Source organism: Pinus tabuliformis, chromosome 4_2 (assembly GCF_031772625.1).
Source record: "Pinus tabuliformis cultivar Carrire ecotype Pingquan chromosome 4_2, CPIR1, whole genome shotgun sequence".
Lineage (NCBI taxonomy): Eukaryota > Viridiplantae > Streptophyta > Pinopsida > Pinales > Pinaceae > Pinus > Pinus tabuliformis.
This window is the reverse complement of record NC_142304.1, coordinates 328287862-328304528: the sequence shown is the minus strand read 5'-3', so window position 1 is coordinate 328304528 and position 16667 is coordinate 328287862.

Sequence of the window (16667 nt, the reverse complement as noted above, 5' to 3'; positions counted from 1 at the left end):
GTGCATTTGGTTTATTATGGCTAAGGAAATTGGAAAAGGCAATGGAAAAGGTTTTGGAGAGGCAAAATGGCATTAATTGGAATTTTCTTTATGAAAATAGAGGAAATTAGGAGAAAAGGAAGGTGAAAGGTCACATGTTGCATGTGAGGAGGAAAATGAAGGAAAATAATGGAAAATGAAGAAAATAGAGGCCTTATTAATAAAAAGGATTCTGAGGATCAGTTGGTACCTTTTTTCAGTTTAGTTTTGGAGCTCTCTCTCTATTTTCTCTCTCTCTCACTCTTGGACACTTAGAGTTTTCTTGGATCACTTCAGCATTAGAACAAGAAGAACAAAGAAGGAAAAAGGAAGAAAAGATCAAGGAAGGAAGAGCAGGATATAGTAGCTACAATGAGATTATTTGTAGGTATCGATTTGCATATGTGATTTCCTTGCTAGATTTAGCATGCATGGTTATGCATGTGTGCTCTTGGTTCTCTTGTTGTCATGGGCATGGGTTTTTCCAAGCGTGACAATGTTTTTTAGCCTAGCCTTTCCATTTCTATATAACCATGGTGTGGTGGATTCTTTTGTATGTGGTTGAGTTGGATTTTCAGATGGAGTCGAAGTTGAGTGTGGTGGTCATAGGGTTATTCACAAGGCATACAAATCCTGAGATGGGATACATGGTAAAGAATGGATATGAACACCATGATTGAGCCTAGGAATCTCTTGACCAGTGATTGGTGGCATACATGGTAAAGCTTAGTGGTGAGTACCCTTGATTGGGCCTAGGAATTCCAGGATGGAATACACTATAAATCTCAGAGGGTGGAGACCTCGTAGGCCTAGGAATCCCTTGACCGGTAATGGCGGGATACACAGTAAAGATGAGAGATTTGGACAGAAAAAACCCTTATGGTGTAAGTGGAGAGATCCGGTGGCATCCATGCTTGTTTTTGGCCTAGTGATTCGGTGAGGATTGCAGTAAAGCCTAGTATTGCATGTTTATTATTTATGGCCTAGTGATCCGATGGGGATTGTGGTAAAGCCTGGTTCTATTGTTAAGGGTGAGGTGGTGTAGCCTCCAGAAACCTTGGTTTGTTTTGGTTATAAGTCCCACATTCATGTTTGGAATATGGAACATGGGTGATTGGCTGAAAGAAATATTTGGTTCATCCAATCTATGGTAAGGTGGTACGTGGAAGTCACGAACTTGGTTGGCCTAATAATTCATTAATAAGAACTGTTTATCCTTGGTATTTTATGATAAAATGTATTGGTTCATATGAGTCATTTATGCCTGATGTATCCTTGTTACTTTTGTTGGTATAATATGGTGGCTATGAGCATGTTTTATGACGGTGATGATGTATGGCTCTCATTGTGTTTTGATTTGTAAATGAATGTACAATGAATATTTTTCCTATTAAATGATAATGCAACTAATGTGATATGGCATCAATGCTTCTTAGCGATTCTTAGATACGTATGAGACCCATCTGCTTAGATATAGTGTTATGACCTGTAGAATGCATATTTGTGACATGTTTGATGAAATTCCTATCATGGTTAGTAGGGGTCTAACATGGTCTTTGTTCAATCATTTTCATTTGTATCATTGTTTCGATGTTACTTTTCATTCCTAAAAGTTTCATGGAGTTCTGAGCAGTGGCCTAAGTCTTGGCCCTAAAAAAGTGGCATAGAATCTAGGGTCGCAGGCTCATATTGTAGTAGCCCCTTGTCACATGTTTATCCTCGCAGACTGTTTAACTTAGGTAAATGTGGGAGGAGGGTGTTACAAAGTGGCATCAGAGCATGGTTCACCCCTTGGATTGGATGGGTGGTGTGTGTTGGTCATGCATTCATGTCGGTTGCATATGTGTTACTTATACTTGTGGTCTATGTGCTTGTTGCATATGCATGTTGTTGGTCATGGCTATAGCTACGTCTCCATGTGAAACTGGATGGTGTGTTGTTGGATGTGGTTATCATGAGTATAGGTCAGTTATGCACTGGTTTTGCATGCTACTGTTTGTATGTATCATGATATGCACACATGTCGTCCATATGTTGATTATGCATACATTGATATGGGTGTAGTTGTCATGCATGAGGTCATGATGTGTGGTTGATATTGTCATGCATTTATGACTAGACTAAGGTTAGGATGAAATCTATATGTTTTTATGATTATGTTTATACATGTATTGTGCTAATCTGTTTGTTCCTGTAGATGATATATCCTCCCTGAACAATGTAGAGGTATGTTGATTATGTTTATGTTTTGATTTGGTTGACTTGGTATGCTTTGCAGGAAGAAAAGAAAAATGATTAGCAAGATGGTAGAATACAATTCCTGAGGCTCTCCATATGGATCATATGAGCGGTGTGGTGATGGGAATTATTTTGACTTAGCAGACACATTGAGAAGCTTGAAGGTATAATTAAGGAGTTGCAAGGCAGATAATGACAGAATCATGCAAACACAGGAGAAACAAGCAGAAGTCAATGCAGTAGTCCTTCAGAGTTTGTCAGACTTGCAAAGACACGGACCACTTCGGTTCAGCCATGGACAAGAGAATATGACTAATGGGGCATATGGCAGTAGATCATATGCAGGGGAAATTTTAGGGGCTACTATTCGTAGGCAGGCTAATTTCTACACTTTTTCCAAAAACAAGATTCACTAATTTCCATTTTTCTTTAAAAATGATTCGCCCAAATTTTATAGTATGAAATTATTTTACCCTAAAAATAATCAAAATATCATATGGAGAATATTTAAAATTATTAGAAATTTGGATATTTTAAAAAAAATATCTCCAATTTTTTTATAGATTGCATATGGACTAGTGCTATTCGCCAAAGTTTCTAAACTTTAAGATAAATTTCCATCCTTCAAATTCTCCCTGAGATTCTGATGGTGGACACAGGTTAGATAAGGATGACACGATTAGAGATGGAAAGCTCTTGGATACTCTGGATGAGAGAGGTCCAAATTAACAAAGCTTATAAACAAAGCTTCTACTAAAAGAAATGTGGTTTTGTACACAACTTTGTGTGCAGTCCACACAACTTTAACTGACTTGACTACTTATATGCATTATCTATGAATAAAGTATTAGCAATAATATTAGTAATAAAATCATTTAGTTCAAAGTGCATACTATTTGCACAAAAAACGCTTTCACACAAGAGCCTAAATAAATAGATATTCGAAAAATTAGTTACAATTAAAATATTATCAATAATATAAGCACAAACAATGTTATTATCCACATAATGAAAACTTGAAAGCTTCTTCTGAACAATGAACATTCTCCGCACTTCTGCATCTCCTATAAACAAAGATTATGCTCAATGAAACGTGGTTTTGTACACAACTTTGTGTGTGCTCTGCACAATTTTTACTCAATTGACTACTAATATGCATTATTTATAACTAAAATATTAGCAGTTAGTGAAAAGTGTAGAGATTCACACGAACAACACTTCCACCCAAGAGACTAAACAAGTAGATAATATTAAAAATATCCAAAAATATGAAAATAAGCACTATTTACAATTGAAATACTAGAAATATATTTGTATATGTCAGCCGTTTACCAAAATAGTTGCCCACTCTGGTGGACTCTAGCCTAGAGTATGTGTCCAAATATAGCATGTACACAAGAAGTTGTGCAAACATCGTTGTGTAGACCAAGAAGTGCGGAAAATCATGCGCTGAGATAGAAATGCAGACAAAATGTGAATCTCTCTACACAATAGAGTTGTGTGTCCAGATATAGCATGTATAGAATAAGTTGTGCATACATCGTTGTGTGGAGAAATTATTTCATATCAAGCATTAGTTGAGACAAAAAATTGGATGAAATGCTGATCTCTCTGCACAATATAATTTGTCCACCCTTCCGCACATATGCCTAATTTTGAAACATATTCAAAGATATGAAAATATATTCAAAAATATCAGTAATAAAAGCCTTTAATGCCAGCATATTTATCAATGAATAATATGACTGATCGAAAGACGCTATTGAGTACAGAGATAAATTTCACTCTGCGAAAATATTTTATGCAAAATGAATCAATTAAATAACAGTAGAGACAGGGACTATGCTGCATCGTAGCTATTCCTTTTGTTTTTTAAGTGACAATATTCATACATTTTCTTAACACATCAATTCTCAAATAGAAACAAAATCCTCTTTTTTAGTTTCTCCTTACCAATAGTGCATATTCACATCTTAAGATTTATGCTTGGGTGGTCTACCACCTTCAGATTTAGATACATGACAAGGAGAGATTAAGCTTTTATTCATCCCCTTTTTTCTACAAAGCTAGCTTCCATGGATAAAAAATGTAAGAAAATGGTGTTTCGCACTATCTTTACTATCCACATAGATCATAAATTGATCATTAAAATGAGATGACATGAGTAAAATTCCAATGAACTCTATCTTTCCTGTCCAGATAGACCATAAATTCATCATTAATATGAGATTCCATGAATACAACCAAAATGAATAATTAGCAAACATGCACAATACAAGAAGAAATCCAACTCCTTGAAAATATGAGTGGACCAAACACACATAGAAATTAACACATTACATAAATATGAATAATTAAAAAGACTTTATATATCAAGAACATAGAGACACATAAGGCTTCCAAAAAAATTATTGAGGGTGGCTTGATAGTCATGACTCAGTTACAATTCAAAATCCAACCATATATGTTTTGGTCAAATCTATTTACAAATTTATCTTGATGATACTTGTCCTACTAAGTTTTGTAGATATTCTATGTAGATTCAAAACTGCTCATGTGATTTACCAAAACATAAAACTTGAATCTACTCTACTCATATGCAAAAATAAATTCATGATTGAGAAAGGAAATCATAAGCATGCGACATGATTCAATACACAAATACATATATGTAAGGGAAAGCAACTGCTCAAAACCCCTTCCTATTTGTATTGCATTGATAAGAAAATATAGAAGAAATACAATGATTGCTCAAGCCTGAGCAACCTCTGCACTAGTATAGTATATCTCACTACCTCAAAGAATGGCTTTAGCAACCACTTAACCAATTTTCATTTCTACCAAGATCCTATTTTTGTGTGTGTTGTTCCTTGAGGAATTAGGCCCCTATTAATTAGGAAATTACTCATTGGGAATTGTGCAATTTCTTTAGGCCCTTCTTTGACTGCATACACCATCTGTACACTTTGAAATAGTCTACAAACAATAGTTCACTACCCTTGAATTCCAATCTCAACTAGGTAACTTGATTTATCTGCATGCATCAATTATTCTGGGTTGATTGATGAGTTAATTGGTTGATCACTGAGATACACACCCCACTACTGGACCCTCCACTAGATGTCTAACAGTTAGAACTAGTTTAATTCACAATAACTCAAATTAATTGAAATAGATTGCTAGAAATTAGAAATCAATCATACTAAACTGAACTCAAGTGTCTCCAACTTAAATTAACTGAGTGACAAGTGCCATGTCACCTTAGTTAACTACCTCCAAGTATTTTACTAAAATTGAAATTTGAATTGTAATCTAGTTTGACCAAGGTAAAGTCAAAACTAGATTTTCTTGTTGCTTTTTCAACACTCCCTCTCAGCAAGAAAGGGATTATCTAATATCCTGATCCTTCTTGTATGGAACTCGATTTTTCTCGTTTACAAATCCTTTGTCAAAATATCTACGTCTTGTTCCTTTGTAGGAATGTATTCCAACAACATGATTCATCTCTGCACGCAACCTCATAGATGGTGATACCATATGTCGATATGCTTGGATCGATCATGAAATACAAGATTCTCAAAGAGTTTGGTACAACTTTGATTATCATAGCAAATCACAATATGATCCATCACCTGACCAAATAACCCAACAATAATATTTCTCATCAATGTCACCTCACATGATGCTTGACTTGCAACCATGTACTTTGCTTCTGCTGAGCTGAGTGCCACAGATCTCTACTTCCTATTGTACCAAGAAACTGTTGCTGATCCAACACTGAAAATTCCTCCTAATGTGCTCTTCCTGTCTAATGGACTCCCCGCCCAATCTTCATCTGTGAAGCCTTGCATCTTCACTTCCTCTGTCCGTTTGTACCAAAGGCCAAACTAAGTAGTGCCTCTAAGGTATCTCAACATATGCTTTACTTCCTTCCAATACAATTTGGTTGGCCTAACCTTTGCTTGACTAAGTTGATTAACTGCATAACACATGTCTGGTCATGTGTTCACCAAATACATAAGTAAACCCACAAGCTTCCTGTAAATGGTAACCTCCAATTCCTCGCCTAAAGTGGCATCCTCTTTCCTATAACTACATGCTAGAGGAGTTATAATAGCCCTGGTGAAAATTCCATGTAATAAAAGTTAATAAAGGCAAAATAATAACCATGGTTATGGGACACTTATTCCAAGCTGAATATTAGGCATGAAATCCTAGTGTGGGTGTGCATTTGGTTTATTATGGCTAAGGGAATTGGAAAAGGCAATGGAAAAGGCTTTGGAGAGGCAAAATTCCATTAATTGGCATTTTATTTACGAAAATAAAGGAAATTAGGAGAAAAGGAAGGTGAAAGGTCACATGTTGCATGTGAGGAGGAAAATGAAGGAAAATAATGGAAAATGAAGAAAATAGAGGCCTCATTAATAAAAAGGATTATGAGGATCAGTTGGTACCCTTTTTTAGTTTAGTTTTGGAGCTCTCTCTCTCTCACACTCTTAGACACTTAGATTTTTCTTGGATCACTTAAGCATTGGAACAAGAAGAGAAAAGAAGGCTAGAGGAAGAAAAGATCAAGGAAGGAAGAGCAGGATATAGTAGCTACAACAATATTATTTGCAGGTATCAATTTGCATATGTGATTTCCTTGCTAGATTTAGCATGCATGGTTATGCATGTGTGCTCTTGGTTCTCTTGTTATCATGGACATGGGTTTTTCGAGGTGTGACAATGTTTTTCAGCCTAGCCTTTCCATTTCAAGATAGCCATGGTGTGGTGGATTCTTTCGTATGTGGTTGAGTTGGATTTTCGGATGGACTCGAAGCTGAGTGGGGTGGTCCCAAGGTTATTCATAAGGCATACGAATCCCGAGTTGGGATACATAGTAAAGAATGAATGTGAACACCATGATTGAGCCTAGGAATCCCCTGACTGGTGATTGGTGGCATACATGGTAAAACTCAATTGTGAGTACCCTTGATTGGGCCTAGGAATCCAAGGATGGGATACACTATAAATCTCAGAGGACGGAGACCTCGTAGGCCTAGGAATCCCTTGATCGGTAATGGCGGAATACACAGTAAAGATGAGAGGTCGGGGTAGAAAAAACCCTTATGGTGTAAGTGGAGAGATCGGGAGGCATCCATGGTTGTTTTTGGCCTAATGATTCGATGAGGATTGTAGTAAAGCCTAGTATTGCATGTTTATTGTTTATGGCCTAGTGATCCGATGGGGATTGCGGTAAAGCCTGGTTCTATTGTTAAGGGCGAGGTGCTGTAGCCTCGAGAAACCTTGGCTTGTTTTGGTTATAAGTCCCACATTCATGCTTGGAATATCTAACAAGGGTGATTGGCTGGAAGAAATATTTGGTTCATCCAATCTATGGTTAGGTGGTACGTGGAAGTCACGAACCTGGTTGGCCTATTAATTCATTAATAAGAATTGTTTCTCCTTGGTATTTTATGATAAAATGTATTGGTTCATATGAGTCATTTATGCCTGATGTATCCTTGTTACTTTTTTTGGTATAATATGGTGGCTATGAGCATGTTTTATGACGGTGATGATGTATGGCTCTCATTGTGTTTTGATTTCTAAATGAATGTAAAATGAATATGTTACCTAATAGATGATAATGTAACTAGTGTGATAAGGCATCAATGCTTCTTGGCAATTCTCAGATAAGTATGAGACCCATATTCCTAGATATGTGTTATGACCTGTAGAATCATGCATATTGTGACATGTTTGACGAAATGCCTGTCATGGCTAGTAGGGGTGTAACATGGTATTTGTTCAATTATTTTCATTTGTATCATTTTTTTGATGTTACTTTTCATTCCTAAAAGTTTCATGGAGTTCTGAGTAGTGGCCTGAGTCATGGCCCTGAAAAAGTGGCACATAATCCGGAGTTGCAAGCTCAGAACTAGCTGATAAAGACGCCGGTTGCTTGCATGCCCATATTGTGAGAGTGACTAGAGGTCCCCAGTCGCATGCATTCCCATTTCATGGGAGAGACTGAGGCTCTAGGGTAGTGAAGTGTCAAGTTGTCACAAGGGTTGATCACCTAGAAGGGTTGGTTAGATCTTGTAAGTTTTTTAATATGCGCAGAAGGTCAGATTAGTTGTGTTGTGTTAGTTCCACTTCCTTAACTGTACACGGGGAGTTGAATCATATTGTAGTAGCCCCTTGTCACATGTTTATCCCCACGGACAGGTTAACTTGGGTAAATGTGGGAGGAGGGTGTTACAAAGTGGTATCAGAGCATGGTTCGCCCCTTGGAGTGGATGGGTGGTGTGTGTTGGTCATGCATTCATGTCGGTTGCATATGTGTTACTTATACTTATGGTCTATGTGCTTGTTGCATATGCATGTTGCTGGTCATGGTTGTAGTGACGTCACTGTGTGAAACTGGATGGTATGTTGTTGGATGTGGTTATCATGAGTATAGGTTAGTTATGCACTGGTTTTGCATGCCAGTGTTTGTATGTATCATGATATTCACACATGTTGTCCATATGTTGATTATGCATACATTGATATGGGTGTAGTTGTCATGCATGAGGTCATGATGTGTGGTTGATATTGTCATGCATTTATGACTAGCCTAAGGTTAGGATGAAATCTATATGTTTTTACAATTATGTTTATACATGTATTGTGCTAATCTGGTTGATCTTGTAGATGATATATCCTCCCTGAACTATATAGAGATGTGTTGATTATGTTTATATTTTGATTTAGCTGACCTGGTATGCTTTGCAGGAAGAAAAAAATGACTAGGAAGACGGTAGAATACAATTCCTGAGACTCTCCCTATGAATCATATGAGCAGTGTGGTGATGGGAATTATTTTGACTTAGCAGACACATTGAGAAGCTTGAAGGAATAATTAAGGAGTTGCAAGGCAGATAATGACAGAATCACACAGTCACAGGAGATACAGGAGGAAGTCAATGCAGTAGTACTTCAGAGTTTTTAGACTTGCAAAGACGGAGACCACTTCGGATTAGCCATGGACAAGAGAATATGACTAACAGGGCATATGGCAGTAGATCGTATGCAAGGGAAATTTTAGGGGCTAATATTTGTAGGTAGGCTAATTTTCTACACTGTTTCCAAAAACAAGATTCACTAATTTCCATCTTTTTCTAAAAATGATTCGCCCAAATTTTATAGTATGAAATTATTTTACCCTAAAAATCATCAAAAAATCATATGGAGAATATATAAAATTACTAGAAATTTGGATATTTTTACAAAAATATCTCCAATTTTTTTACAGATTGCATATGGACTAGTGTTATTCACCAAAGTTTCTAAACTTTAAGATAAATTTCCATCCTTCAAATTCTCCCTGAGATTCTGATGGTGGACACAGGTCAGATAAGGATGACATGATTAGAGATGGAAGGTTCTTGGATACTCTGGATAAGAGAGTTGATGGACATAGGTAGTATTCTAGTTCTAGTTCCGAGAGGCACTATGATCATCATCATTATCATCCTTATAGGAGGAGTGACACGTGATATTTTCTAGATGAGTTTAAGAAAGCTAAGCCACTTAAATTTGATGGAGATTTGAAGAAGGAGGATGCAGAGACTTGGTTACTTGGGATGAAGAAGTTCTTTGAGTTGTATAATTAAGTAGATAATATGAAGGTCAGAGTAGTTATCTTCAGCCTGAAAGGTAAAGAAGACATTTGGTGGGAAGATGTGAAGCGGGTCAGAGACATCAAGAAAAAAGAGTTGAGTTGGCACGAATTCAAGAGACTTTTTAGGAAGAAGTACTTGTTGGAGAGGTACTATGAAAACAAATCCAAGGAATTCTATGATGTAAAATGGGATCAATGACAAATGAGGAATATATGGCTAAGTTCCTAGAGCTATTGAGGTATGTACCATATCTTAAAGATGAAAAGACTAAAGTTTCGAGATTTGCCATTGGATTTCCATTAACATTTAAGGATTGGATTTTGTATGATGAGCCTCAGTCATTGGAGCAAGTTATTGGGAAATTGAAGCATTGTTATGAGCAAAAAAAATTTAAGTCCGAATCTGAGCAAGGTTAGAAAGGGAAAGAAAAAGCTAAAGGTAAATAACAGGCGAAAATAACAAGGCCTTAAAATGCAGAATAGAAAGAGAATGTTGCACCATATAAGAAGTTCAACGTAGCTAGATAGGGAAATGGGTCATAGCAACATTATAGAGGTGATGGTACCGGGCGGTTGGAGTGTTGGATATGTGGTAAAGAGCATCTCAAGAGAGATTGTCCGCAATATCAGGGTGGTAGGTCTCATATTTGTAGTGCACAGGAGGCGCATAATTTTGGGGATGTCAGGCAGAGCAATCCTCGTATCAATGCACCATTGGATAATAGGCTGGCAGGTCACCAAACATCTATCATTGAGATGAACAGTAAGCTTTGTGATCAATTTTTTTCTATTTTGATTGATCCTAGATCTAATTATAGTTATATTAGTCCTAAATTGGTGGATAAGTGTGGTTTGAATAAAGAAGTGCATGCAGAATCTTGGTTAGTACAATTGGATATAGGTACAAAGAAGAGAGTTAATCATTGGGTAAGAGTTTATGCATTTGAACTGCATGGTATGCCTACATAACCACATTTGAATGTATTACTGTTGGGATCATGCAATATGTTGTTGGGTATGGACTGGTTGTATCTACATTGGACCAAGGTGGATTGTTATGACAAATCCATTGAATGCTTGGATGAAAAATGAGAGTAAACAATCTTACAGGGTAAGAAGAAGGAAACATCAGTTAGGATGGTGACAACAATCCAGGAAAAGTGCAATCTTAGAAAAGGGTGTGTATTATTTTTAGTACATATCTCTAGTGACAAAGGTAAGGAGGTTGAGGATGTGGAGGTATTGAGAAGATACCAAGTTTTACAATAGTTTTAGGATGTGTTTCCAATGGAGATTTCAGAGTTTCCACCTCTTAGAGAAGTGAACTTTTCTATTGAGTTGGTACTAGGGGAAACACTCGCATCAAAGGCACCTTAGAGGATGAGCACTCCAGAGTTAGTAGAGTTGAAGTTGTAATTGAAGGAAATGCATGACAAGGGATATATTAGGCCAAGTGTATCGCCTTGGGGTGCACCAATATTGTTTGTGAAGAAAAAATATGGTACTATTAGTTTATGCATTGATTACATGTAGTTGAATAAGGTGACCATCAAGAAAAGGTATCTATTGTCAAGGATTGATGACTTGTTCGATCAGTTAAAGGGAGAAGAAGTATGCTCAAAGATTGATTTGAGATCCAGATATCATTACATACGCATTAAAGAAGACAAAATCTAGAAGACAACTTTCTGGACCAGGGATGGGCATTATGAGTTTGTTGTAGTTCCATTTGGTTTGACTAATTCTCTAGCTACCTTTATGTGCTTGATGAATAATGTGTTGCGTCCTTATCTGGAGCAGTTTATTGTTGTATTCATTGATGACATATTGATATATTTTAAGAATGAGGAAGAGCATGCTGAGCATTTAGCAACAATATTGAGATTGTTGAGAGAGCATCAGTTGTATGCTAAGCTCAGTAAATGCAGTTTCTTTCAAACAAAGGTACATTACTTGGGACATGTTGTTTCCAAGGAAGGCATAACAGTGGATCCAGAGAAGATAAGGGCTATCATGGAGTGGGCAACTCCTAGAAATGTGGAAGAGGTAAGATCATTTATGGGGTTAGCAGGTTACTATAGGAGGTTCATCAGGAACTTCTCTTGGATTGCATATCCTATTATGTCACTGTAGAGGCAAGGTAAGAAATTTGAATGGACAAAGGAATGTGCAACAAGTTTTGAGAAGTTAAAGCAGTTATTGACAAATGCTCCAGTGTTAAAGATTGCAGATCCAGACAAAGAGTTTGTGGTATGTACAGATTCTTGCAAGAGAGGACTTGGTGGAGTCTTTATGCAGGAGGGACATGTAGTGTGCTACGAATCATGAAAAATAAATGAGCACGAGCAAAAATATCTAACTCATGATCTTGAGTTAGCAATGATCATTCATGCGTTGAAGATGTGGAGGCACTATCTTCTTGGCAAGAGGTTTTTGTTGATGAGTGATCATAGTGGGTTGAGATACTTGTTTGACCAGCTGAATATGAATGCCAGACAAGCTAGATGGTTGGCCACGGTTAGTGATTTTTACATTGATATTAGGTACATCACGGGTAAGGAGAACAGGGTTGCAGATGCTTTTAGTGGGTAGGTACAAGTAAATCACATTGCAACTACGAGTTCTTATGGGATAGATCTATAGGATCAGAGCTTATAGGAAATTCAGCAGGCTAACAAGCACATGGAGCTCAGGCACATGTTACAACAATTTATAGGTAAAAGTACAAGTAGTGGTACAGGTGCATAGGATGTGGACTATCATCTCTCAGCAGATGGCTTGATCATATTTAGGGAAATGATATATGTACTAGACAATAGTGAGCTCAAGAAGATTATCTTGAGGGAGTTTCACGTGAAACCATATTCAAGACACCCAAGATATCAGAAGACATCGACCTCAGTGAAGAAGTTATATTATTGGTCAAATCTGAGGAAGGATGTGGCAAAGTTTGTGGCTAGGTGTTTAGATTGTCAGTAGGTGAAGGAAAAGTGTAAGAACCCAGGTGGATTACTACAGCTGATTTTGATTCGAGAGTGGAAATGAGAGGTCATTTCCATGGATTTCACTACAAGTTTTCTGAGGACATCTAGACAACATGATTCCATAATGGTTGTGGTGGACATGTCGAGAAAGGTAACACACTTCATTTTAGTGAAGTCCACTTATTCAACTAGTGATGTAGCACATGTCTTCATTAGAGATGTGGTCAAATTGCATGGTGTTATGAAGAATATTGTGTCAGACATGGATGCTAAGTTCACGTTTAGATTCTAGAAATACTTCTTTGTAGGTTTGAGTACATAGTTGGCCTTCAACACAACTTATCATCCACATACAAATGGACATACAGAGAGCGTCAATTTGATATTGGAGGACATGTTGAGGATGTATGTGATGCACCAAAAGAGGATACGAGAGGAGTATCTTCCATTGGTCAAGTTCACTTATAATAATGGTTACCAAGAGTCTTTGAGGATGAGTTTTTTTTAGGAACTCTATGAGCAGAGTTGCAATACTCCCATTAGTTGGAGTGATCCAGTGAACAAGATGTTGATTGGACCATACATTTTGGCAGAGATGGAACAAAAAATGCAAGTAATCAAGAAGAATTCAAAGACATCACAGGATAGACAAAAAAACTATGCGGATCGGAATAAGTTGTTTAAGGAGTTTCGGGTTAGGGAACATGTGTACTTGTGCATCAATCCCAAGAAGAGTTCCTTGAGGATTGGGTCATGTGCCAAGATGACACCTCAGTTTTGTGTACTTTCAAGATACTTGAAAGGATCCGACGAGTAGCCTATTGACTTGCACTACCTCAGATAGTGAAAGTCCATGATGTTTTCCATGTGTCATTGCTTAAGAAGTATGTTAAATATGTTGATCATGTGATTGTCTGGTCTATATTGCAGGTGGATCTAGAAGGATAATTCCAGCTGGAACCACAATGTATATTGTAGAGAAAGATGCTCATGCTCTAGAACTAAGCGATTGAGCAAGTTAAAGTGAAGTGGAAGCACTTTGCACCTAATGAAGCTACATGGGAGATGGCTGATCAAATGCGGGCTATGTATCCTTCTCTATTTGCTCATTGAGCGAATATTTTTGGTATATATTTTGGTATGGTGTTTTTGGTATGTGTATGTATATGTATATGGATGTAAATACCACCATGAGTTGTGTTATAAAGATCTAATAAGCAGTATGGGTGTCATGTCATTATGGTTATCATGTAATTATGTTGTCATGTTGGTTTGCTTCTCAGCACGTTGATCATTGTAAATACTACATCAAGCTAAGTTTTAAAGCTCCATAGGAAATATGTTTTTCTTTTAGTTGTCTTGTGGGTTGTAGGTTTAATTGAACACTGAGGACGGTGTTCCCCCAAGCGGAAGGGTTCTATAACAACCATAGTGAAAATTCAATGTAATAAAAGTTAAAAAAGGAAAAATAATAACCCTGTTTATGGGACACTTACTCCTAGCTAAATGTTGGGAAATACATCTTATTGTGGGTGTTCATTTGGTTTATTATGGCTAAGGAAATTGGAAAAGGCAATGGCAAAGGCTTTGCAAAGGAAAAATGGCATTAATTGTCATTTTATTTATGAAAATAAAGGAAATTAGGAGAAAAGGAAAGTGAAAGGTCACAGGTTGCATGTGAGGAGGAAAATGAAGGAAAATAATGGAAAATGGAGAAAATAGAGGCCTCATTAATAAAAAGGCTTTTGAGGATCAGTTGGTACCTTTCGTCAATTCAGTTTTGGATATCTCTCTCTATTCTCTCTCTCTCTCACACTCTTGGAAACTTAGGTTCTTCTTGGATCACTTCAGCATTGGATCAAGAAGAGCGAAGAAGGCAAGAAGAAGCAAAGATCAAGAAAGAAAGAGTAGAATCTAGCAGCTACAGTGCGATTATTTTCAAGTATCGATTTGCATGTGTGATTTCCTTTCTAGATTTAGCATGCATGGTTATGCATGTGTGTTCTTAGATCTCTTGCCATCATGGGCATGGTTTTTGCTAGGTGTGACAATGTTTTTTAGCCTAGCTTTGCCATTTTCGGATTGTCATGGTGTGGTGGGTTCTTTTGTATGTGGTTGAGTTGGATCGCTCGAAGGACTCAAATATGAGTGGGGTGGTCCTAAGATTATTCACAAGGCCTAGGAATCTCGGGATGGAATGCACGGTAAAGCCAGAATGTGAACACCTCGATTGAGACTAGGAATCCCTTGACCGGTGAATGGTGGGATACAAGGTAAATCTCAGTGGGCCTAGGAATCCCTAGATGGGATACATGGTAAATCCAAGAGTGTGGAGGCCTCATAGGCCTAGGAATGCCTTGACAGGTAATGGCAGGATACATGGTAAGCTGAGAGGTTGGGATAGACAAATCCCTCATGGTGTAGGTGGAGAGATCCGGTGGTATTCATGCTTGTTTTTGGCCTAGTGATCCAGTGATGATTGCGGTAAAGACTGGTATTATATGTTTATTGTTTATGGATTAGTGATACAATGGGGATTATAATAAAGCCTAGTTCAATTATTGAGGGTGACGTGGTGTAGCCTTAGGAAACCTTGGTTGATTTTGGTTATAAGTCCCACATTCATGCTTGGAATATGGCACAAGGGTGATTGGATGAAAGAAATATTTAGTTCAACCAATCTATGGTCGGGTGGTACGTGGAAGTCACGAACCTTGTTGGCCTAATAATTCATTAAAAAGAATTGTTTCTGCTTGGTATTTTATGATAAAATGTATTGGTTCATATGATTCATTTATGCCTGATGTATCCTTGTTACTTTTTTTGGTATAATATGGTGGCTATGAACATGTTTTATGACAATGATGATGTATGGATCTCATAATGTTTTGATTTGTAAATGAATGTAAAATGAATATATGATCTAATAGATGATAATATAGCTAATGTGATAAGGCATCAATGCTTCTTAGTGATTTTCAGATAAGTATGAGACCCCTATGCTCAAATATGTTGTTATGACCTGTAGAATGCATATTTGTGACATGTTTGACGAAATGTCTGTCATGGCTAGTAGGGGCCCGATCAAGTCTTTGCATTTTTATCATTATTTCGATGTTACTTTTCATTCTTGAAATTTTCATGGAGTTATGGGCAATGGCCTAGTCCTGGTCCTGAAAGAGTGGCACGAAATATGGGGTTGCAGGTTTAGAACTAGCTGAAAAAGACCCCATTCGCTTGCATGCCCATGTTGTGAGAGAGACTGGAGGGCCCCAGTCACATGCATGCCCATGTCATGGGAGTCACTGAGGCTCTAGGGTAGCAAAGTGTCAAGTTGTCGCAGGGGTTGATCACTTGGAAGAATTGGTTGGATCCTGTAGGTTCTGTGGTATGTGCAGAAGGTCATATTGGTTTTTTTGTGTTAGTTCCATTTCGTTAACTGTACATGGGGAGTTGAATCAGATTGTAGTAGTCTCTTTTCACATGTTTACCCCCGTGGACCGGTTAACTTGGGTAAATGTGGGAGGAGGGTGTTGTAGGAGTGTCCATGGGTTTGCTACTCTCCATGCAGAACTTCTTCAGTATCTTGATTCTGATAATTCAGAACTTCCATAGTTTTCATTTTTAGTTTTTGACGTTTCGGGTCAATACCTTGACCCATCATCAAGAAAAAACCTGATGATGGCATACTTGCCTTGAGAGAGAAACAGTTCTCCATCTCCTTTCCATACTTCCAAACCGAGTAAATAATGCATGTGTCCAATTTCCTTGGTCCA